The 25,523-nt window shown below is 41.7% G+C and overlaps 1 protein-coding gene across 4 annotated transcripts in view; it reads right to left on the minus strand.

Annotated features, from left to right (window-relative positions):
- Positions 1-25,523, minus strand: part of PRR5 (proline rich 5) — an 81,245-nt gene that overhangs the window by 48,148 nt on the left and 7,574 nt on the right. For 3 of the 4 annotated variants that reach the window (XM_053943993.1, XM_053943996.1, XM_053943994.1), the window contains one exon: positions 10,849-10,987. The gene's annotated coding sequence lies outside the window, so the exon portion shown is untranslated. Of the gene's footprint in view, positions 1-10,848; positions 10,988-11,918; positions 11,991-25,523 lie in introns of those variants that run through there. The other variant, XM_053943995.1, reaches the window with a different exon arrangement.

A 25,523-nucleotide genomic window follows, 5' to 3' on the forward strand; every position in this document is an offset into this window, starting at 1 on the left:
TCACACAAAGGACTCACAAGCAATATAACTGTGGAATGAAAGCGATGGTCTGGGGTTTAGCATTTGGAGGAATTTTTGGTGGCGCACAGAAGAGCCAGATGCTTTGCCTTTCTCTGCCTTTTATTGGTTTTGTTTTATTTTTAAATTGCAGCAACAGCTGCACAACTTGGGGCATACAAAGTTTCTACAAAAAGTGTCTTATCTTCAAAGGAAAAATGTCTCTCTGACTGCAGCGGTGGAGCTGAAGGATATACTGCTGCAAGACTCCACCCCATGCTTAGCTCGCTGTCACTCACTTGCAGTTCTGTTTTAAATCTAGGAGTGCCTGGCCAATTTTCTGGGATAGTTTGTAACAGACTGAGCCAGAACGTAAGAACGGCTCTTCTGTCGTCACTACGGCACTGATCTGCAAATACTCTGGTAAAAGCCACAAAGGCTCCTTGCAGAGTAACCTCACACTCAGTGCACAGGGGCTGCAATAGAAGAACCTATCCTTTCTTTTTTTTTTTTTTTCCCCTTCCTGTTTTCTACTTACTCTTTTCATCTGTGATAGCCCATTGTCTAGATTCAGGCTATAACCAGATTTGCTGGTGTCCAAATAACATGACAAAGCTTACATTACAGGAAAACTCAATTTCTCACAGAGAGCTCTGCTCCATGTGCATCATATACTGACATGTTTTAGTAAAACACCAATTCCTCTCACTATTCAACAGAGGTCAGATAAGATTATTTCATATAAATATTTACTTCCAAAATTTGTATTTGGTGTTAGCTCCATGGGAACCAATTGTAGAACTACTTAGAGAAATAAATCTATTTTTACCTTGTGCCAGTTTTAGCCATAGTTGTTTTTTCCAGCTGCTTGAATTAGCATTGTATTAATTGCCCTTCCCACACCAAAATTCGAAAGTATACAAACCAGCATCACAGTAGATGGCATATAACATTTCACTTTGGAAGGGACCTGCAGCCCTATCTAACCTATGGACAAAGACATTATTATCCCCAGTCTCTTCCAGATGTTTAAATCCTTCAAACAAACAGCAATCTATTATGTATATGGCAGCAAAAGGAAAATAAATACAACTCTCTATATATATATATCCATATTTTAAGGGATGAGATGTCTTCTACAGCATACACACGAGGGAGCAAACACAGCTCCAGCAGAACACTGCTTTATCCAAATATGATGAAGGGCACTCCATTTCTGTGGACAATATGGCTGGGGAGAGCAGGGGAACACAACTCGGCCTAAGCTTCTGCTAAGGGCTCAGATAAAATGTTTGTCTGCCCTGTTAATTGAAACAATAGTAAGACAAACAAGGGGCAATGTAATTCCCTCTAATTTCATTTTCCACCTAGCTCAGTTGCTTTTCTGTTTCTCACTTGCTGTGAATTTGATAGGTTTTGCAAAATGTTATTATACTGGATTAGATCCTTGGATTTTTTAATTCTTTGATTCCATCTGTATGGTGAAATACTACACCTGTAGAAGTCATTCTGTTTATATGCCACCCCATCAATCTCAGTAACCAGTACTAGACTCAGAGTCAATGCATGCACCAAAACACAGGTGAGCCAGCATTTCAATCTCCTGTAATTTTTTAACAGAGGACAGGCTTTCTTTACACTCCTTTCTCCTTTTTATGATTACACCTGACCAAATGTTGATTTATGATAAAATAAATAAATGATAAAATGAAAAATTTATTTTATTATAAAATAAATAATTTTCAACAAGGGCTACCTCCACCCATAATTGCAGATTATACCATGCTGTGAGTCCACAGACATGCTTGACTTCATGTCATTCATTAACTTGACCTAAGCAGCTCTTGGGTATGAAGGGAGAAGATAAAATCTGCACTTCAGCATTATGAGTAAAGAGAGAGGTGGTGTGACTTGCCCAGGCCACCCCATAAGCAGGTGGCAGAGACATCAGGAGATCCTGGACCTCTGTTTCCCATTCCAGCAGAGGAACGAGTGGATCCTGCAGGGAATAGGTAGCTGGGGATTTCTGGGGCCCGGGCAGCCAGGGGGCACAGCAGGGGAAGGGCTTGTGCTGAGCTGTGCCTCTGCAGCCCCTGGGGAAGAGCTCTCAATACAACAGAGCACTACTTCCAGAGCAGCTCCGCAGCACAGACTGCTCGCCACTGGCCATGGAGAGGGATGAGAGCGCTGCTGGACTTCCTGGGAGGAGGGGAGACTGGGGACTGGGGGGAGACCTCCCAAAGGCTCAGTAAGGACCACTACAAGCTTCTTAAATAGAACAACTGTACTCAGCACAATCACAGAGCTGAGTCTGTAAAGTACTGGTAGGTTAATTCATTTAAACCCAGCATGCTGTACATGGTATTAATACCACTATTTAGCTCACACAAAACCTGCAGCTCAAAGGTTAAGTAGTTTAATCTGAGCCACACAACCACCTCAGTGAGGAAGGCACTGCCAGCCCTAGCTCCTTCTCTTCCCCTCCAACATTTCTCCTTGTAAAAACAGGCCTGTCTCTACTAGAAAGAATTCTTTGATCTGTGGGGCCCACATCCTGCGAGTGACTGCACAGCAAGTCCCAGAGCCACCAGAGTGCCAGAGCCATAGGGGAATTTCTGCTTACCTGAACTTACTTCTATCTCAAGGCCTAAGACAATATATAGGTAGATAAATACAGGCTGGAAGTTGAAGAGGATTTATGCTTTTACTAGAAAACCATGTTAACATACAGATCCAGGACCTACTATTAAACACTGCTTTTAAAATCACAAGGGTTACTCCACCGTTACCTCCTGATACGTCAGTTACATCTGCAACATTCCAACTGGGACCTGTGGTTTAAAGACTGTACTGCTGTGCCTAGAAAACATTAGAAAACAAAATCCAGGCAGTCATCCCCAAGCATACACTTGGCTTCAAAAGAATGAGATTTGCTAAAAAAAATAGAAGAAAAAGAAAGAACCATACATTTTATTTACTAATGTTATTTTTTACAGTTTAATTGTACTGTCTACTTACAAGTTTCTTTTTGAGCATGACAAGAGGGAAAAAGAAGCAAAAAGTAATGTTCTCAATGGGAAACATTAGGAAATTCACAATATATGAAATTCATAATAAACCTGTGACTGCTATGGGTCAGCATATTTTAGACTACACCACTCTGCTACTGCAACAACAGGTGAGCACTGCAGTGGTATTGGTACCAGTGGGAAGATATAAACAGTAAGAGAACTTGCCATCTCAGCTTTATCCACCATTCAGAGCTTTGCCATGAAACAAAACAACTCAATAAATAAAAATTTAAATTGGAAAAGAAAAAAGCAGCCCACTACTTCACTTCATCTTCCTATCCCTTTTGGAGAAGAGAGCAGAACTTCCTATAGTGATGCTGAGTGGTGTACACTTTGCAACCAAAGAAGAGAATGGTAAAGTGTCTCTGTGGCAGAAGGGAGTTAAAAATCTCCCTAGAAAAATGCATTTTAGTTTTTCATAAACTACACCACAAAACTTAGGGCATGCCTTGACACATGCCAAAGCTCAGGAATTAGTCTTCTGACAGAGCAGCACAGCCTTCTTAAAGGCACAGCACATCCTGCCACGCCAGCAGACAAGGGCCGAGGCAGAAAGGAAGGAGATGCAATCATCAGGAAAAAATAAAAAGAGCCAGGAAGAAATGAAGTTGTAACCTTATGACTCATCAATTCCTTTGCTATAGTATCTACATAAAGCTCCTTTATCATCAGAAAACAAAGAATAAAGAGAGTAAAGAAAGTATGAAACCAAACAGGGTCTATTTACATCCTTCCTCCTCCATCCCACTGACTCTCTGCAACCTCTGGAGATAAAAGGCATTCTTAAGGATGCCTTTTTGTTTATTGAGGTTAGTCCTAGGACACCCTTGGTTTTGCTAGTCCTTTATCTTATTTCTGCCCTCACCACAGCCAAGCACTGATTTGTAAGTGAGGACTTAGCCTTACTTGGACATCTTCCCAACCTTTGGAACACCTCCTGTACTTCGGCATCCTGTGACCAACCATGTCTGCATGACCACAGCTGCCTCCCTCTGGACAGAGTTAGGCTTTCTGCCCCTTCACCTCCATGTGGGATTCACACACGGTATCTGCCTTTTAGGTTGTGACAGAGAAATGCTCATGACAGTATATCCTCCCTAAGCAATCACAAGGTGACACCGAAGAAGAGCCCTTTGACTAGGGCTAGAAAGGGATGCTCTGTCCCTGTTGCTACTTCTGCAGTTAATAGTCCACCCTGGAAAGCTTCAGACCTGACCTTCAGGCAGCCCACGGCTGCTGCAGCTCCACTGCCTGCCTCAGAGATACAATGGCTTCTACCAAACATGGCCATCCATGCCATGGCAACCTGCAGACAAGCAGGGCCCATTTCCTGGACCTTCCCTTCCAGAAGTTTTTCAGTGTGAGGCAGAGCAGCCTGAGTGTGCCTAGGAGACTTTCTCAGCAGAGAGGCCTGCATCTGAGCAAAGAACCATCCAGACTGCAGCAACCATCCAATTTTAGCTTCTTTTCACAGTCTGCCGATGGATGACATCTATTACCTGTACACTGAGCTCCCCACCTTGCTTCCTTCCTGCTTCTCATTCACCCTTTGCTTCTGTACTCCCTCTTAGTTTTTTGTCTCTCTTGGCTAGCTAATGCTTTCTCAGGCAGTTTTTAAATATAAAGGGAAAGGAAAATAGTTGGTACTAACACAATATTTGCAAACCACTCTTCAGCTGGCTCTCAGGGCATCAAGGCTTCAGTTCACCTGTTTGGACTGTGAGCTCTTCTTTACCCTTTTCACTCTGGGGATTCACTCAGTTCTTCAGCCAGCAAAATAGGGTCCTGAACTCAGATACAGACCCCATTCCCCAGCATAATCTAACACAGGTTGTGAATTGAGCAATACCTGCTGAAAGCATCCATGAAATCCCACCCTCTTTGTCAGCAGTTTTTGGTTTTACAGAGCATAGCAATACAAGCAGTTCTTGAAATAGAGGAGACAGCTAAATCTTTTTGTCTTGTTCTTCAGGATAAAGGCACTAGGAGAAAATTAGGACAGGAATAGGCCCTTTACACCCCCTTTAAAAATATCAAGCTTTCCATGATAAATCAATTCTCCTGGCATGTAGTATTACTCCTAGTTATCTCTGTAAAGGTTCTGGGAATTAAAGACAGTGGTCCAAAAAAAATGCAGTGGTTCTGCTGGAGGAAGTGAGAACCAATGTTCTGGATGACATGACCTGTGGCATTACCACCTTCCACTCACATGCTCCCAGGAAAGGAGATGGGGTTCTGAGTGCCAAATGTACCTGTTTCAGGTATTACTGTTGCCCACTCAGTGAATTAACAACCCATTGTAACCAGTGAATACTCCAAGACAAGCTCACAACTTTACATTTAAACGGGAGTCAAATCTTAAATTTTGATTTAGAAAGCAAGGGCTCGAGAGTTCTGATCAATAAGTAAATAAAACATTTAAAATACTTTGTGCTTTTATTACAAGATCATGAGATAGTGGAAAATTAATCTTACAAACTAACTGAGCTCATAATACACATGATTTTTTGCCTTCCTGAGCTCTATGTCAATTCTTTCCTAAATTGCCATCTTGCATAATTTTAATTGGCTCCCAGAACACCATGACCTTAATGCAGCAGCTACAGTATCTCAGTGCTGTCTTCTACAGTTATACATGGTACCATGCCTTCCAAATCTGTGAACCCTGAGAGATCAGAAGCATGTGCTGCACAGTGCTATTTTTCTTACATCTAAATATTTCTGATTCAAGGTCTTCCAAGAAGGCTCTGATTGCCTTGGAAGGTCACCAAGATAAAAAACCCACTGAGCAACTCACTGAGTTTCTAATGAACTGCACTGGTGGGCAGCTGTTAGTTACAATATCCTGTCTTTCTCTCAAAGCCACGATATTGCTTGTGCAATGTTCTCTCTGAGCATGGCTAGAAACATGAACTGTGTCTTGAGATTACTGTCCCCTGCTGTGCCCAAGGCAGGAGAGTTACTTCAGACCTGAGCAATGCATGAGCCAGCTCTGCAAACCTAGGGAATCTTTGACTCTGGTGGTATTACACTGCTGTTATTTGCATGGTACTATATAGGTCTTTGGAACAAATCCTGTAGTCCTGCAAGAATCAACAAAAGCCTAGTGTTCAATACAAATGGATTCTTTCAGAAAATTCATCATTCTCCCTTTGTCTCACAAGGATATCTTTCTGAATGGAAAAAATTGCCAGAGAGATTGAAAAGACAATCCAAAATTGCAACATCTATCTGTGCACTTGGACTCTGCAGCACTCAGTGTGATGGAACTTTCATAGGAACTTAAAAATGGGGACTTTTTTCCATCCTTCACACACACATCCTTCACACTTTCTCATGCTGAGACTGTCCCTTCAGACTGACATATTGGGCAGTGGAAAAAGCTAGAGTATAAAAAGCCTTATTTGCACAGATTATTTTACACTTGTACCTTTAAATCTTCATTTCACCAGGTCAATAAGTCCAGTACTACGACCTCTCAAGTATGTATCACATTCTGAGTGTTTCCTTAGGATGCTCTGGGAAATAATTTATCTCAAAGGGCAGAGTGATGAAATTTTTAGACTCCACAGCACGATTTGGAAGAACTTTTCACTGTCACTGGAGCTCATTAGTCAGTCTCAGTCTTCAATAGGACACAACATGGTATCAACATCTGAGTTATCACACAGGTGGAATGTAATCCTCATCATTTAACTTTTGGAGGATTATTCAGACCTCAGTGATGTGACCTGTCCTCCTGGAGAAAATGGAAGAGGAATGAAAGGTACTACTTTTACCTTTATTACTGCAAAATTCAATGTAATAAAAGTAAGACTTAAGCTGTTATATGGTAGAATTATTTCACATAGTATTAACAGATAGATATATAGATAGAATATTTTCCTTGTACCTACACTCTACTACTGCCTGTATTCGTGAGATGGCAAATAAGTAAAAGGATGAAAACTGGAAACAGCATTTGAATTACTTTCTTCCTTTTGATTAAATTCTCCATAAGAGCTATGAAGAGAGACAAGACACTCATGACCACAGCAACAGCAGTGCAGTGGCCTGGGAGGTCAGAACCGGAAGGTACATTTAAGACACTCATGAGAGAAAGTTCTGTCGTTCCAGTTTGGTCTTCCATTTTTTTTAAAGCTCATTCAGCTCTAGCTACTAGAAAATGTACAGGAAAATTCAGATCTCATTCTGTAATTGCTGGAGAAAACTGGGCACATTCAGGGTGCAATGCATCCTTTAAAGGATATTTCAGCCTGGTGAGAAGGTCACGCTGGGTATGTGCCTGTTCTCTCCACTGGCTGTAAAGGTATTATAATGTGAGTAGTTCAGGTATGGACATGGTATTCCAAGCTGTACACACTTAAAATTAGATGACATGAGTGTCATCCCCAAGATTTTTTTGCCTGATTGATCATAATACAAGCGCAAATAATCTGACATCCAATTAACAAATGTTTAATTACCTCAAGAACATGCTCTGACGCTGGATGAAGACATCTTCAAGAGCTATCACTGGTACAAGCTCAGCTGGTATTTCAAGTTGGGAGATATTAAATTAGTATTTCTTGAAGAATCTGCTGCTGAGAGGCATTGAGAGATTGAGAGGGAAAGGACAAAGGCTTTCATGAGACAGCCTCAACAGAAAGACTGTCTAAGAACATCTTCTGGCTAGGGAATCAAATGAAATTTTAGGGAGACTTCAGCTTACAGTTACACCCTCCAGCAGTGAACAACAATGGAACAATAAAGGAAAATAGTGCCAGATTCTCTTCTTTGTATTTGGAGGTGAAAAAGGGAGCAAACAAAGAGTCACAGTTTTGCCAGGAATTTCCCATAATCCTAATTACTATAATAATTTCTCTGCTGTGACACAGTAAACCCTTCTAACCTCCTTTATTATCTCAGCACTCTCCTACTGACTTCTGTCTCCTCATGAGGACAGCAAATGTGTCACTTTGCCATTCCTGATTGGCCCTGACATGCCAGGGCTTCTGCATATGCTGGATTTGAAACCTGTGACGTGTCCATGAAATAACACAGGACACAACCAGAAAGTAATGTACAAACCTGTGTACATATACTGCCTATGTACAAACATTTACAAAGGCTGTGGCCTGCAGATGTAAACTAATGGGGGCCTGAAGCCCTCAATACCTGTTTTCTATGGCCCCTGTTACAGTACAGCCATACTCCTAAGATCTTTAGATTATACCATACCACAATGAAGAGCAAGTAATACTTATGGCTATAAAAATACGTTGGAAAATAAAATTTGTATACAATAAAACTGCAAGCATTGCTTAAAGTTTACTATATCGCCAGCCAAGTAATATATTTTTGCAAATAAAAAAAAAAAACAAGTGGTTATAAAATACTGGGTTTGCAGTGGGAAGGCAGTGATTTTTCATAAGATGTTGATATTTCCAGTCAGCAAACACTCTGTCAAGGTGCTGGTAAATTGCTCAAGGCAAAATGTTTAATCATGTCTCCTCGCATGGTGGGAACTCTGATCTGACTGTGCATCACAGTAAGGTTACAGATTACATGGCAATCTATGAACAGTTTATAATAGGATAGTTTGCAAATGCTGCACTAAGAACAGGGCTTACATGTGTCTCTATTTATTCTGAGTTATTTAGAATACCAAGAACAAAAAGTTTAACACTGAAAAAACCAAAGATGGGTTGTACACAGTGAATGTTTAAAATATTCCAGTGAAGCATGAAAGCAGCTTTTAGTTCTGCTGGCAGTGGCTGAATCCTCCTAGGAGTATTTGGAGTTGCAGCTGACAGAACTCATGTTTAGTAGCAGATTAGTTGGTGGACTGTTAATTTAGCTAAGAGCAGATGTGGGTATTTGTTTTAGGGAGGGTTGTAAAGTTCAGAAGCAGAAATTTTCTGGGTATGCTTGAAATAATGCAGGCAGAGATAGCAGGGATTTCCTGCCTGAGTAATTCTTCCCTCACCGTTTCCAGATGAATCACTTACGAAGAGAAAAGCGATGCCCATACTCCTCATGACTTGGGACTGTTAAGTTCCCATTGTACAATATCCCCTCTCTGCTACTGACATCCTTAACTCACGTGCCAGGGAATCCAGAATGGCAGTACCTAAACAGCACCCTCAAAATCCTAAGGGACAAGAAGTGCAGCGCAAGTAAAAATGAGTGGGCTCATTTTCCCCTTAGTTTGAAACATCTGTGCCCAGTTTATAGCACAAGATAAACTCTGCTCTAGGTTTCAGCCTTGCACACATCCCTGGAAGTGTTCAAGGCCAGGCTGGACATGGCTTGGAGCAACCTGCTCTAGTGGAAGGTGTTCCTGCCCATGGCAGGGAGATTGGAACAAGATGATCCTCAAGGTCCCTTCCAACACAACACTGTGACTATGATTAGAGCCAAGCAAGGCTCTGGCAAACTGCAGTTTATAGGGGACCATTTACTCCTGCAGCCTGGGATGAGACCAAGTAACACTGTAGGAAAACGCAGCTATCACTGCAATAAAGTCCCACAGAACAGGAGTTCCCATGTCATACAGATTGGGAAAACAGCATGCATTACTACCACGGAAATGGAAATACAAGTTTTCAAGAGCCAACCCTTTAGGAAAGACCTCATTCCTTAAAAAACACCCTTTAGAAAAGACTTCATTCCTTAAAAAAAAAGTAAAAAACCCGAAGCCATGGCAGAGGTTAGATTCTGCAGTTTAGTGATAAAGTAAATAAATCTGTATACGTTCAGAAAGAAAATCCTTTTGCAGGAGGAAACGGACAACTGTTTTCTGGGAAAATTTCTAAGTTGTTTCAAAAAAACCAAGAGTTCCTATGTGCGATGATAATGTTAAAAGGAAAACAGAACAACATCAAAGACGGAGTAAGCACATTTACTTTCTTTTCACATAAATGCACTTGCACACCACCACACACACTCTCCTTTGATGACTAGCATTTAACAAAAGTGATTTCAAGAAATCATTAAAAATCTTTTTCTTCCTAAAAACCTTGAATCTCAAACACAAATCCAATTCTAACAATGAATATTAAGGGTTTGGCCAGGACCCCCCTGCAGAAAAGCTGCAGCTGTGTAAGACATTGCTACAGCTCAGCTGTTCAGTGTCCCTTCTTGCCACACCCATATATATATACATATGTGTGTATATATATATATACATATATGTGTATATGTATATACACACACACACACACACACATATATATATATATATATATATAAATAAAAATTATATATGGATCATTTGAGAATCCCTTGTTTCTTTAGTGCACAGCCAGCCAGGGCAGCTAAATCTATTTCTGCAACACTGACTGTGATCTTGGTGATCAGTAGCTGAATGCTCTTGTTCAGCTTGAGGGCACTCTGGGGGGTGACACCCCAGCTTTTCCATCACCCACTCTGGCTCTCCTCTTCAGGGCTTTTTTCCTCAAGGACATAAAGTTATTTAGAGGCTCCTCTCAGGCAGCAACAATTCAAGCAATTTTCTATATTGCTCGCTCACAATTCTGATTCAGCTCTAAATAGATTCCCAACTGAAAGATCATGCACAGCATTTTTTGAGTTGCATTAAAGCTAGATGGATGCAGACTGACATGCACTGATGCTAAAGACTCCAAAGTACTGCACTATTATTCAGGTATTTTCCTGTGGCAGAAATTTTGGAGGAGAGATGTTAACCCTATGGAGTCCAACAAAATGGAACTCTCCAGGTGTCTGAATTTGGGAACATTTTCCAGTTGGAATCAGTATTGAAGAAACATGTGCTTACCTGCTAAAGGAAGATGAAAACAGCACTGAATAGTAAACAGGAAAGACTCTGCAGCAGGTTTCCGAGAGTCAGCATGAAAATTCTTGACAGGCAATACAAACTAGTTGAAAAAAGTCAGGCCTTTGCAAAAAAGTAACCTCTGCAACAAAAGATGAACAAAAGAGCAGTATTGTAAATATTGCTATTCTACAATATATTTCAAGAGTGCACTAATAAACCCATAATCACACACACATATGTAAAATAAGCACAATAATCAGTGTTGTTCTACCTCATTGCTGATTCAAATATTTCTTCTTGCACTTTTCCATTTTCTGTTTTATTTTCTTCATGGAGAGCAATTCACTGGCACCAATATTAAAAGCTACACTTACCTCTAAAGAAGGCAAGAAAACTTCCATGGGCACAGACAGTGCAAGCAGCTCTGTGTCCCAGCATTAAGGAGGTGACAGAAAAAGGTTTGAAATATGCTGCATGGTCTACTGTGACCAGCTTTGGAGAGCAGATGTCCTGGAAGGCCCAAAAAAGTCTTAAATGTATCATTTAGAAGTATTGGAAATATTTTCTTTAGGGCTTCAAATGATGGGCACAATATCACTGCCTGCCCTGGGCTGGTCCTGAAGTGTCCCTCTGAGGTGACTATTAACACAGTTAACAACCCCAGAGCAGATAAATAGGTGAAGCACAGAATTAAGAATTATGTGACTTCTAACCCCAACATAAACACCTTCATAATTTAAAGATTATTTTTGCAAATAACTGGCCAATAAACACAGAACGCCATTAGTAAAATAATGTATGTGTGTGTGTGTATATATACACACATACATACATATATATAGATATATACATGCATACATATACCATACACATAGATACACAGTGGTATTCACATGCATCCACATTCTCAGTACAGTTCTTCATGCCTTGCACTTTGCATAGTATTTAGTACCAACTCTAACACACTGCTAAATTTAACTAAATATATATATATATATATGTCCTTTTTTGCTTAGTTCATCCTGGGTATAAATCATTCCTGCTTTTGTTTTGTGACATTTCATACTCACTTTGCAAGGATGTGACTGCATGTGTTCAAAAATACGTATTTTGAAGTTAATCTTTGCTGCACTTGAGAGAATGAAACAATCCCCTTATATTCCCCCTTTGTCTGCTTCATGAGTATCAGCTTCATTCTGTTACGCCTTATTTTAGGTGAACTTAGAGGTGTTGGCTTTTGTCAGAGTGTTGGGCAAGGTCAGTGCATTTTGCCTGCAATGCCTTCAGGAGCACAAACACAGCAGCTCAGCAGAGGCTGCAGAACTGGAGAAATCACCCTCAGCTTGGAGGCTGCAGAGCCCTGCACTGGTGTCCTGAGCACCTGGGCCAAGGCTGGGAAAGCAACCCCTCAGCAGCATGCGGGAGATAACACATCAACAAAATCGACACCAGGGATGTGCTGCAAAACCAAAAGGTACAAACATCATCACCCAGAGCAGCAACAATTCCTGCAGACACAGCTGGACATTGCAGGAGTGTTTGAAAAACTGCTCTAATTGTATGAGAAATCCCACTGATGTGCTGAGGCATGAGCAGGCCTCAGCCAGAGCTGACTTACAAGATGGACCCTGGGCAATATGTGGCTGCTGACACCGTCAGTATTATTTAGCTAAAAATACATGACTAAGACCCTGATGCTATCTGTTTAACACCAAACTGACTGCTTTAGAAACTTTCACATAACCTTGTGTAGTCACCTGCAAGAAATCTAGCATTTTAAGAATCTTTCCCAACTGACATGAACAGAGACTTGGTTTAGGGTATTTTATGGGAAACCCTCCCAGGCAAGGCGAGGGCCCTGGCCAAGCCCTGGTCCCTCCTGACTGGGAAGTGTGCCATCAGATCCAGGAGTTTCTGTGATAAAATACAATCAAGCCACTTTGACTTGCTGCTTTGCACCTATAAACGCTGGACCCACTTTTGGGGTGAATTTGGAGACCTCACCTGTGGGTGGAAGCACTGTGTAGGATTTTTCCAATTGCCAGGAAGGGTTCTCCAGGTCCTCGCTGTGAAACGGGGCCCCCCAGGGACTGTGGGCTCTGGACGATGGTGGAGTATTTAGGCAATTGGTGATGTACCTCTCTCAATCACTATCCTTTCTCTTGTACAGTAATGATTAGGTGCATTACCTTTCTTACTTTTGCTTGTTGCTAAAGCCAAGCCTGCAGTTTTACTGTATGCATCACTGTACTTTTGTGTTGCCTTAAAATCCACAGTAAAATAAGACCATTCTTTCCATTGGTGTCTGTGTCCTTTAAATTGCTCCCATCAATTGGCAGAACACCTCCTGACTTCTGACAGATATTATCAACAGAGAGCACAATAATAGCTAATTGGCTCTCAAAAAATGAAGTGTTTATGGGTATGAAAATAGTGTTTTGCTTGGAGAACCTGCTTTGACATTTCTATGCTAGCAGATTAAAAAAAAAATCCTCCATTTTGCCTATAATCAGTGATAATTTGATCAGCCAGCATAATAAACCTACATCATAGTGCTACTCTTTAGGATTTAAGGGTGTCATTTCAGAATAAAATTCCACTTCCTTTTTTACTTAAACTGACCTAACTTTGATGATTAAAGCTCAGCTATTCCATCAATACAAGCATGAAGTATGTTTTGTTTTTTTTTTTTAATTTGTTGAAATACATTTATCTTGCCTTTATCTAACATTCAGTATATCTAAACTACTTATAGGTTCAGGAGAAAAAGAGAATGCCTAGGAAAACCCAACTCATGATGCTGTTGCATAGAAGTTCCAGGAGACTGTAATTACATATTCCTTCTTCCAGCTCAGTAATCGGTGCATTCTTTGGCAGATAAAGCAAATGAAGATTTCATTTATCATCAAGTATTGATACCATCCCTTAAACCAAGCATTTCCCAGAAGTGGAATTTCAGAATTGCATGACAGCTTTCTCAGGCACACACTGCTGGCCTACTTTCCCACTCCAGGGATAGCAGCAACTCAAGGCTCTCAGAAGAATCCCTGTTCATGACCCAAAATTACCTTCAGGCTGTAGCTTTAGAGACCTCCTGACCAGCATGGATAGAAACATGACTCGAGAGGTTTTTGGACCGTAAAGCTGCCACAAAATCCAGACTCATCTCAAACTGCTCTGAGCCACAGGGCAGTACAATTTCCAGGTAAATGCTACATGTGAGGCAGAGGAGGAAAAGGTGTAGTGTGCTTAGTGATGCAGTTTTGTTCAAAACCAGAATGTTATTCCTGGCAGCCTGTTTCTGTTGCATGAATTCTGACTTCTTTTGCATTAGTTACACTTAATCTACTTCTATATCTCTGAGGACATAAACTAATGAAGATCAAAACCTGAAGGCAATAATTACAAAAATTCTTTGTGCTACTCTTAAAAGAAGCCAGATGAAAAAGTTATAGAAAGATCAGCATTAGAAAGTGTCAAATTTAACTCTGGAGACAAAGAGAACACTAGAATGTACTAAAAACAAAAATGAAAATTTAAGGGGCTGATTACAGGATTAATATGGTCTAAAAGCATCAATATATCCCCCATCTTATCTCAGATTATGACTTTTTCAATATTCAAGGCTCCTACTTAAAAGCTCTCTTCACACTCACAACTCCAGGAATTCATATTTAGAATCTCTCATTCTTCACTTGCCATAGACTGACTCTGAAACATTGAGGACTAATTGATCACAGGAACAATGATGCACAGATCCCTGCCAGCTGCCTACATGGGTGAGAGTGGTGATGTTCCACTTTGCTTAGAGCACCAAGTGAACTGCCTTTCATAGCACCCCAAGCTGAATTCATATTCAGCTAAGTGAAAACACCTTGCAAGTGAAGCTTCCAAATGCAACTGCCAGCATTTTTACACTGCAAGCAGGCTGTGAATTTAATCCTGGAGGCAGAAGAGTAACACATTTTTCAAGGGGTGAGCTACAATTTAACAAAACAGATAAAAAAACCATCGTGATGGCAATGTTCCTCAAATTCCTAAGTGTCTTTATAGACTGAGATTTTTAAATCTTTCTGCACTGTCTCAGCTCTGCCTTAATGAAAATCATAGAAAAATATTGAACAATTTCAGCAGGAAAAGACTAGAAAATCCTATTCATAGTGCATAATTCAAAGTTAAATTCACCTTTGATGTATTAGTGCCTTGGTTTACAGGCTGCCCATTTGTAAGTCTCACATTAAAGTCAACGTCCCAGAGTGATTTCAAGAAAACATTAAAGCTTCAGGTTAACTCAAGGGGAAAAGCTCTTGGATGGGTGGGCGCAGCATAACTACACACTAGAAGTTCCCTTTGAACTCTCCATGAGCTCTTTCAGGACAAAACAGAAAAGTGTCTCCTTTGCTTCCATTAAAGCACTTGAACTCCTGAATTTTTCAAGTAGTGTTTAAAGGGTTTTAATGCTAGAGGATGCAGTGAGTGTAAACGAGGTCATTTTGCAAGAATTTTAGTCAAGAACCTGCTGGATCTCCTTTCCTGGCTCAGTCACTTTAGGAATCTCAGAGATAAAAACTGTCAACTGTTTTCCCCCTGAATTTGAAAACTCAACAAATCCTGGCAGCAGCCTGGCACTACCTCTGCAGCAACACTTCTCTGCTGCCCACCAAAAAAAAAAAAAAAGGCATTTCACTTCATCTTCCTTTGCTTTTGACTCAAATGCCAAATGCCAACATCAACATTTCTTATTGGCTTCCTTCCTCATTCCCAAGAACTGTAGGAGGTGGGAAAAGAAAATGGGAACATGTCAATTTGTCCTCCTATTTATAAACAATGCCTGCATGGGGAGGGATCCTGCTCAGTCATCCTCACCCAATGAGCCCAGTGCTCAGTCTGTCTGCTGAGGTGTCAGACCCCATGTGGAAAACATCTTCAGGAATAGCAGCTTCCTGTTAAGAACAATAGCAACCCTCTAAGGAGATTAACACAGTGATGGGTCCTGGGCAACCTGGACTCTCAGCCAGCCTAGGGAAACAAATCTCACCCTTCTCATCCAAGCCACTGCTCCTGGCACAGCCAGCAGTGAGCAAGCTTTGGAAGGAGCACGAGGAGGAGAGGGGGAGAGAGGCATCTGACAGCAGGGCAGAGCCAAGAGTGACTTCCAGTGAAGCAGGAATTTACAGTCTGCATTGCAAAAAAGGAATTATTAAGTCACAACCCACAAACCCCCTTGAGAACTTTATCTGTCTCTTTTCACACTTCCGTAGACTTTGCTGAACATGCTCTAAGGATCACCAAGGTTATCATGAACATCTCTACTCAAACCACCAGGCTTCTGGCACACCACCTTTCAGAAATTCACCTCTCACATGAATCTATTTTCAGAGCAGAGCTGGGCTTACTTATTTCCATGGTGGGGATCACAGTCAGTGCCAGCAATAGCACCAGATAGGGGCACATGGAGAATATGTAGTGGAGTTTTACAAGAGATGCTCACAAGGCCCCAGTGGCAAACAAAAACTCTGAATGGATGGCAGGGATTGGGCAAAAGGAAAGGAAAGGAATGGAAAACATTGTAATTCTCAATTCCCAGGCCACAATGACTACAGGGAAATGTTAAAAAAAAAAAAAGGCAAAAATAAAGAGAGTTCAATCCTTACATGGACAGCACTCTACCATCATGAATCCTGAAAATATAAATAATTGTCGCTTGCATTTAATAGTATGAGGGAAACAGGAAAAAAAATAATAAGAATATTAAGCAGGCAGTTCATCCTAAGCTCATTAGAGATGGCTTTCAAGTCTGCAAAGATAAACTTAAGAAACTACTATCCCTTCTGCCCCTCCTCCTGCCCTACCAAAGCAAGGATGGTCGTGGGGCTGTGTTTCACTGTTGCTGTGTAAATCCAGCAGCTCTGCTGATATCAGCTCTGCTGCCAAGGGAGGTGAAGCTTCGCTGAAGCTGCCAGATACAAGATAAGATAACTTTCTGCTCCAGCAGCCTTGCAGATTTTGAAGAAAGGCAGCGAATAGCTGGGGGCAGCAACTTCTTGTATTTCCTCTGACATTTCTACCACATTCTGAGACTCAGATTCTGACTCTGCATGAGACGGCAGCTGCTTAGTCAAAAGCTTCCCCAGGAAACCCAGAAATATGAGAACACAGCCTGCATCTGCTGCCGTTTTCAGAGCACACACTACTGCCTGAACCCCTTGAGAATAACAGAAGAAAAGGATATAAAAGAAGCTTTTGCCTCCTGTCCAGTGAGGATGATATGCCTGGACATCAGAGAACAAATTACTGCAGGAGGAGACAGAGCGGGTCTCTCATCTCTCAGCTCACAAAGTCTGGGCTGGTATAGGCCTTGGACTTCTACAGAGGTTGCCAACTTCATGGCTCCACTGATTCTCCATAACTGAAAGCAGCCAGAGGCTGGATAAGCTGTGCACCAAAGTTAGGACCTGGTGTGCTGGAGGCAGTATGTAGGGAATGGTTTTGTGGGAAATAAACTAACAAAAAAAGAAGAGCTGAATAGAAGTAGCAGCAATTACAGGGCTATCATAAAAAGCACTTGGATTCAACTCAGCTATCATTTTGTGCTCCCACCATCACTAATTTATAGTCCCACACTGCAAATATATGTGATGTAAAGACTGCCATCTCATCATGAACCTCTCTGAACAGTTCTGAGAGACACCTTGAGCCCCTAAACCATATTCAGATCTTCTGTAATTTAGACTCAGTTGCAGAACTATTCTCAGGGATTAACAACTGCTGGAATGGTCTTTCAGGCTCAGGAAGGGACACTTGCCCATGACTCATCTCTGGAAAATCTTTATCATCATTAATAATTCCAGGAGAGGAGTATCCAAAATTGTGTTGTGCTGGATTTTATTTTTTTAGGTTGGGTACACAAAGTATTCTATGGATGTCAACAGTATTGGATCAGGACCCAGGTTGTCATGAGACCACCTCAAAGAGTCTGTACTCTAGGAGAGGAGAAGTAAACCCCACATTCCTTGCCCTGGGTGAATCCCTCAGATACCTCTTGAGTGCCCAGTTGATATTTCAACAAAGGTATTTACAGCCATTCACAGGAGCACACTATACCTTTGGAATTTTTGTTTAGTCTGTTACCTTGCAGTTCATGCTTGCCTGTTTTCCACAGCTCTTGATGCAAAGAGGATTTTCTTCACAATTAAAAGGAGAGCATCTTCCACAAATCCCTGGAACTGGGACTGTCAGAAACTGTGCAGCCCTGGGTAGCAGATAGACCCTGAGCTAATGAAGCATTTAGACACATCCTTAACTAATTTTAAGCACAGTAGTAGTACCACTGTAACTCCAACTGGCCATTCCCCTTTGTTTCTAAATAACCTATCAATGTTCCAAAACTGACTGTGCTGCAAAGACACAGGATTTGATCCAGAAAAATCATGTGTGCTGAAATGTTTGGCTCCCACATGGTATAAGTTTCTGAAGAGAAGTGCAAATCGAGAGGGAGAGGATTCTTAAGGCTTTCTAGCAGCATTGCCTCGGGGTATATTTTGTGACCAGGCTATTTAGTAGTATTAACCTTCAGCTGTTTTGTTCATGATACAAGTCATTTGGCTGTCTGCACTGAATGGAGAGACGGCAACCTGTCAATGGCAGAGCAGCTGCACCACTCCAAGCAGACAGATGGCGAGGATGCAGCTCAATTCTTTCCTCTCTTTATTTCCTTCCTATATCATCTTATTTTATCCAACCCCCCTCTCCTCTGCCCCGGTCTTTCGGTGGGGGAAGGAGATCTACTTGGACCTCAGTGTGCTTAAAGAGCAAATTATGTTTTTGATCCAATTACTTCCTGAGTCTCTGTAGTAGCAATCTGTCCTCACCCCAGACAGAGAGCAACTGCTGTTGCACAGCTGGTCTGGCACCAGCAGTGCTGGCAGATGAATGGCAGGCAGGTGTGATGTTGGTTTGGCTCACGAGCTGCAAAGAAATCAAGGAAGAAATCCCTGCCTGTTGCAGAGGGAAGTGCGATTTGGAAGCTGTTCCTGCAGAGTGGCTGGTGGTTTAATCAAAGAAAAGCCTAATGGATGAGTCCACTAATTCTTGGATCGTGCCAGTTGGCACTGGGCCTTTATTAGAAGACTGAAGAAGGCTCTCAGATCCTCAGTGGCATCTAGCTGCCATGGTTGTGGGCACACAAACACGAATGCCTCAGGATCATCTTGAGGGCAAGACTGGTATTAGATGGATTAAAGATAAACAACCTTACCACAAAAAGAAGGTAGTAAAATGAACACCAATTCATCAATATAAAGAACAACCTAGGACTTCTTCCCCATTCTCCTTCATTTGATAAAGCAGCAAGTTACCTTGGACCACCCAACAGGTCGCCAGCTTGGCTGAAGTTTAAAATAAAACCCTTTTCAGTCTGGGTGGTGGTGGTGGTTTCTTTTGCTTCTCCATTTTCATTTGCCAGGTTGGCCTCAGAGACTTTCACTGTCATACTGTCACTCCTACCAACATTTTCAAGACCACTGAAATTGTCACACACAAATGGATGGATGAGTTTGTTTCCAGCAAAGGAAGAGGTATGACCTCCTGAGAGAACACAGGCCTCCTGCTACTAACATGGTACTCTGTGAGCTTTGTGAGCCTGTACAAAGGCACGTGAACAAAAAAGAGACTCAATCTCAAGCATCAGCCTCTCACCAGGCAAAACAGAGGCAAAGAGCTGATGGAAAAACAATACAATTTGGAGAGGAATGTAAAGGTGAACATTTTGCAGACTAACGTTATCCAAGCTCACAGGAACCCTCCAGCACTGCCAGAACAGTTAAATAGATTTATCTAAACTAGTCAAAGCTTCTGCTTGGACACTGTCACCCTGTGCAAATAGATCCCTTAGTGGGTGCAAGCAGGAGGGTTAAAGCAGTCACCAGCCTGGGAATCCCCCCTGCCTGGCCAGAAGAGGAGCAGCCAGAGCAGAACTATAACAGCCACCCTCACTGAAGCATCTCCTATCCACAGGTTAACCTGAGCTTTTTGATTTTACCTAATTGGCTCTGTTCTGCTATGCAGACACATGCAAGACTAACTGCTGGCAAAGGGGCACTACCAAACAGCCAAGGCAAAAGGGCCTCTCCAGAATTTAACTGGAAACAGTAGTTTGCAAAGTTGATGGCAGTGCAGCACCTTTGCTGTGCTTTCTCTGAGTCATCCATCAAAAGCCTCGATGCAAGTTTCTGATGGGGCAAGAAGAACACAAACCTATGAGCTTTTTAAACACTAGTTCCACTGCCCTATTGCAAGCAGGTAATAACCCCGTGCAAGTAGTAGAAGTCATTTAAAAACTGAACAAAACTGCTTCTTCAACAAAAGATGATACTGAAGAGTTTTCAAGCTTCCATGAAAACAGAGGAAACACGAGAGATCCGATATGACAAGTAACTGAAGAACAACACAATTTAGATTTTACATCCAGTGGCACAACCCAACCAGAAGATTTTGCTACATATGAAACCAAACTCTGGAAAATCTTACAATAGCAAAAATTAGGTGATAACTGAAGAGGAGGAAGAATCTGGGTATCAAGGCATACTGGACAGCTTGTTGAATCTGTGATGGTGGACGATGCCAACCAGTAAGTGCTGTAACCTTCACAAAATGCTACCACCCAACCTCTGTTGAATTGGAGAGCACTCCACTCCTTCCCAGCACATCAGAGAACAATGCTGGGAAGCTGCCAAGGGTCCAGGCAAAGCAAACTAAGAGGGGAAACTCCCCAAAAACTAACCCCAAACCAGAAAGATGCTCAAAAGCCTGCACAAATCTAAGCACCATTTCTTAGTCTTTTAATTCAGGGAAAACTCTCTCTGACCGTCAAGGGCAATCACACCTTGAAGGTATGATTACACTCAGTAAAAATTAACTGCAAGTCAGGCAATTTTTCCCCCCAGGCCTTATTGAGCAGGTTCCTAAGCATTTACCAAATAGCACAAAAGCAGTTGTATTGAAAGATTCAGAATTCTTATTTCTTAGGGTTTTTTTTTTTTTTTCATTATTCTCAAACTGTGGAACCTCAGTCACACACTCACAGACCAAAATTCGACAGAGGTAGATGCTGTGGGAATGCTGCAGCACAAAAAAAGATAATTAAGCATTAAGCAGAAATAGAAGCATGTGTTCTCCCAGGATACATTCTAGGCACAATCATTTATGGGTAACTAAAGAACAGTGAAAGCGTTTCCACAAAATCTCACAGCAGAAAGCCAGATGACTAAATAACAAACCTGAAAACTCCTATATCCTTTCATTTTCAAACAACAAAGGAGAAAAAGTCAAGATGTCACAAAAGGCTGGTGGACTCCATTTAGGCCATGCTGAGTCAGCATCTCACTAAACTCCAAAGATGTCACTGAGATGATGATAAGGCAGCAGTTCCCAAGGAAAGATGGGCCACATCCTTGGTGCTACATTCCCCACACAGGGTCAATGCAGCTTTTTTCACTCCTCAGCAGCACTTTGCTTAAAGGTAATTAAAAAATTAGTTCCATGCCTCAAAATTAATCCTGAAGCCCCAGAAGAAGCTGAAAGACTACTATGAATACTGTATGACTGCTATTAAATCCAAGGTTTTCCTTCAATTTGTTTACTCTATATACCCTGATTTTGCAGAAATGTTGATGGGATGATGTTTAGTAGCTCTCACCTGCTAATTAAAGGGTAGGAAAAGAGAGACAGTCTCTCTAAAAGGTTACATTTCTGTCCTGACAATGATGCTCAAAGAAATGAAAAAACAAAAAAACAAAAAAAAAAAACCAAAACCACCCAGACAAATAAAAGGAGCCCTCAAAAGTAAGGACAAAATCAAAGTGAAGGGAACACTCCTCCCTCCCAGCTCTCCAAGTCCATTTTCTTCAGGGATGGAGCAGTCTGTGGGCAGGCTTTCAAGAGCTGATTTTATATGCCGCCTATCTAAGGTGGTGGGATTTGACCAGACATCTTCAAATTTTGCTAAAGAAAAAAATGCAAGAGCCCTCTTGCCCTGCCTGTCCTACTACAGTAACAGAAACAGGCTGAGCTGGATCTGGCATGATATTAAAAAAAATCCAACAGAATTAAAGAGGGATGTAAGTGCACTTCCCTTCATAGTCATCTTCAAGCCTTGAAAACTCGGGTTAATCCCTCTTACACGTATTTGTTTCTAATCTTTAGCAAATTTGATTTCCATCGTGGGACAAAGCTGAGAAAAAGGAGGCAGATAAAGGCTGGAAGAGAATGTGAAACCACTTGCAAAATGGTGACTTCAGAAGACCCAGGTTTTCTTGGGAATCCTTTCTGCCCTTGTTTCCTGCTGCCACTGTCCCCCACTGCACAACCTTGCTGGGACAAGGCACAAGCTGCATCCAGCTGTGCTGTGCCAGTATCCATCTTTCACTGAGGTACCAGAGAGCTGCACTGCACTTCACTTAGGTGAGGTACAGCAGAGCTGGCCATTCTGCATCCTTCCCTAAGTTATTCCATGTATAAAGGACGCAGTAAATATTTCCCTTGTATTTCTTCAGGCTAGCAATATTTGCCTTCACTTTTAGTAGAAAGTAAAAGCTTCCAACATGACCTAGTACCTTAATTCACATGATTTTATCTTTAAGGCTGTTGCACAGTTCCATTTATTAAAATGAGCAACAGACAAACATAACCCCAGAGAGTAATAGGTTTACTGTAGTAATTTACAGTTCTTACATGGAAGAAACTGAAACATAATCTGAGAGGGTGGGGAAGAAGGAGGGATGGGAAGCAGGACAGTGCCAAGACACGGCTGTCAGTGCTGCAGGATTCAGCTACAGCCTAAGACAGCACTGCCGGCATGGAAAAGCTCCAAGGAAGAGGGCACATGGTGCTGCTGTACCTAAAAACTCAGTACTGAATAATGGGCACCTTTGGCTATTCTAAATGCACGGGCGTCACTCAGCTTCTCCGCACTCACTGATTTCTTACCCATGTGCTTCTCTAGAATTCACCCAAGTCTGCACCAGGACAGTGCAAGCCCCGGGCCATCATATCCCCATAGCAGCTACAAGACATGAACACTGAGATCTGTTTGCATCAGGGCTGGAGTCACTATTCCCAGACATCTCCTGTCACCTCCCAAAGAGCCACAATCCATTTAACTTCCTCACAGCAAGCCAAAACCATCATAAATTAAGAACAAAACGGAATATTGGTCTCAGCAGGATCTGCAGCACTCACATCCTAGAGATTTCTCTTCCCAAGGTAGGAAGATAAGGGCTTTGCTGTAGTCAGCAAAAGAAAGTGTTTTTAAAGCACAATCAAAGCAAGTCTCTCTTAAACAGCTTCAAATATCCCCTATGACTTTGCAAATCCTGACTAAGGGCACTATCTTGCAGCACTTGATCCCAGCACAGCATACTGCGCTGCTCAGTGGTATGAACTGTCTTCAAATTCCACTAAATCCACTGTTCTTTATCAACATTTCTTTTTCCTGTTATTTATCAGCCTAATAAACCTGCTCCACTGCTGTCTCATTCATACAGGCAGGTGGGAGAATGTGCATCATAGTAGATTCAGGAGTTAAAAAAAAAAAAAACCACCAGTAAGGGGGAACCAAAGCAAAGGCTTTTATTTGCTCATATCTGGGATCTTTGAATGCATGCGCAGAGCTCTGCAGCCAGCCAAAGCAGTAGCAATGACTACCTAAGTTCCCTCATGTCCCTCCAGGAGGTCTCCTAATCGCTGTGGCCATCCCAAACCACAACCCGCCTCCAGACTGTATGGGAGCCCATAAAGAGCTGGGTCATACCCAAAGATCAGATCACTGCCCCAAGTTATGTAGATATTGTTCAGTAGGGCTTGTGGATAGAAAGCCATTCTGAGCTCTTCAAGGCTCTACCAGGTTTTGCAAAACTCAGATGGATAGAGCAGGAATCCCAACAGATGTGGCCTCCACGGCTGTGCAGCATTCTCCGCATTCCCTATAGCAGCACGAAGCAAGGAGCATCCAAGGGTATGTCCCAGAGTTAAAGCTGCATCCAACCTTCCCAGCAGCTGATGGGATCACCTCAGAGAGGCCATCCAGGGTCTGGCTGGACATGCCATCTCCTGGCTGAAAAGAATGGCAAGCCTCGAATGCATTTTCTACCAGTTGTGCCAGAAGAAGAAATACATCACATAATGTGTGCTTCTGGAAGTCATATGCCATATAATTCCACAAACAAGGTTACACCAGGCCCTAGGGAGGACACACTGCACACCCAGCAGAGCGGGGGCCGCTGGTCCAAGAGTAGTGGCTCAGCTATCCTGCTCAGTCTGTAAACACCATATGTCTGCATGTTTATCCATGTACATCTGTGCCCCTGCATGGAAAACCAAAGGAAAAACAAGGAATGCTTAAGAAATGCTTAGGAAAAAGCCTAGCTAAGTTAACTGCCCTACCATCCACAAGCTCTGCCTCTGAAGCCGTGCTGCCCACAAAATCGCATTCCAGGCTCAAGTTTTCCAGGAGTTCAGAGCACTCCACACATAGGAGTCTGCGTTCAGCAATGCAATGATCTGCAATTTCAGTGTGCTTTTATAATTCTTCTTGCCATAACAGACTTTAGGACAAGAAATGAACCTTTCTAGTTTGACCATCTGTGGGAGAAGCAGGACACCATTCTTCACAGGACTACACGGTATTAGAGCATTTTAATTTTATAAGTGTGCTTCTTCTCCTGTTGTTTAACACTGCGAATGGAGAAGCTGTTGAGAGAAGGCAAGCAAACAAGGAGGCTAATAGGAGAGATACACAACTTCCAAGCATTTATCAGCTCATTGGCTTGAATGAGAGCAAAAGCAAGGCAGAGAAGAGAGGAAAGAGCATCACATTTTTGCCTAAGCATGCAGATGATAGTTAGTCTTTATAAACTTAAATTCTTGCATCTTTCAACAAGCACAAGAGTTTTTTTTTTAGCAACAATGTTGCTCCATTTTAATTATTCTTTCCCCTGAGCTGGAGATTTACTTTCTAAATGCGGTTGAAGTGGCAATTGAGTGTCTGTGGAGGTCTGAGTACAAGGCAGTTAAGAAAAATCTCCCTCACATAGCCATAAAATGAAAGTGTTAATGTGCAAGGCAGGGAATGCACTTTGCTTTGTGTTTATACTCTGCCTAGCACAGGGTGGTCTTAGTGCCTCAGCCCAGGGGTTTAAAGGCAGAAAAAAAAATCACCAATAAACAACAGATACTAAGGCAGATAAATGAGGAACTGGAACTATTTGTTAAATAAGCATGGCAAAGGCTAATAGAATTAGCATCTATGGGACTTTCCTTAGCTACAAAATAATTACAAAGGCCAGGATTAAAGTGTGAATGATCAAGAAACCTTCATGAGAATTCAGCAAAGATCTCAATGTATTCAGAGAGAAGTAATAGCTCTGCAATTCAGTTACATCTCTCATTAAGCATTGTTAAAAACTCCATGAAAGGGAAATGAAGTTAATTGAATTTAAATCAGCTAATAAATATTCTTTTGCATACTCTTTTCCCAGAAAAAAAAATTAAAAGAGATGATGCCAGAAGTGTATTACCAATGTTAAAAACAGCAAAAGAAAGAATTTACTGTACGTGAGTACAATAAGCTAAGCATAAACCTTGTATCTTATTCATGGTTGGGATAATTCTTCAAATCA

The sequence above is a fragment of the Vidua chalybeata genome, chromosome 5, assembly GCF_026979565.1.
Source record: "Vidua chalybeata isolate OUT-0048 chromosome 5, bVidCha1 merged haplotype, whole genome shotgun sequence".
NCBI lineage: Eukaryota > Metazoa > Chordata > Aves > Passeriformes > Viduidae > Vidua > Vidua chalybeata.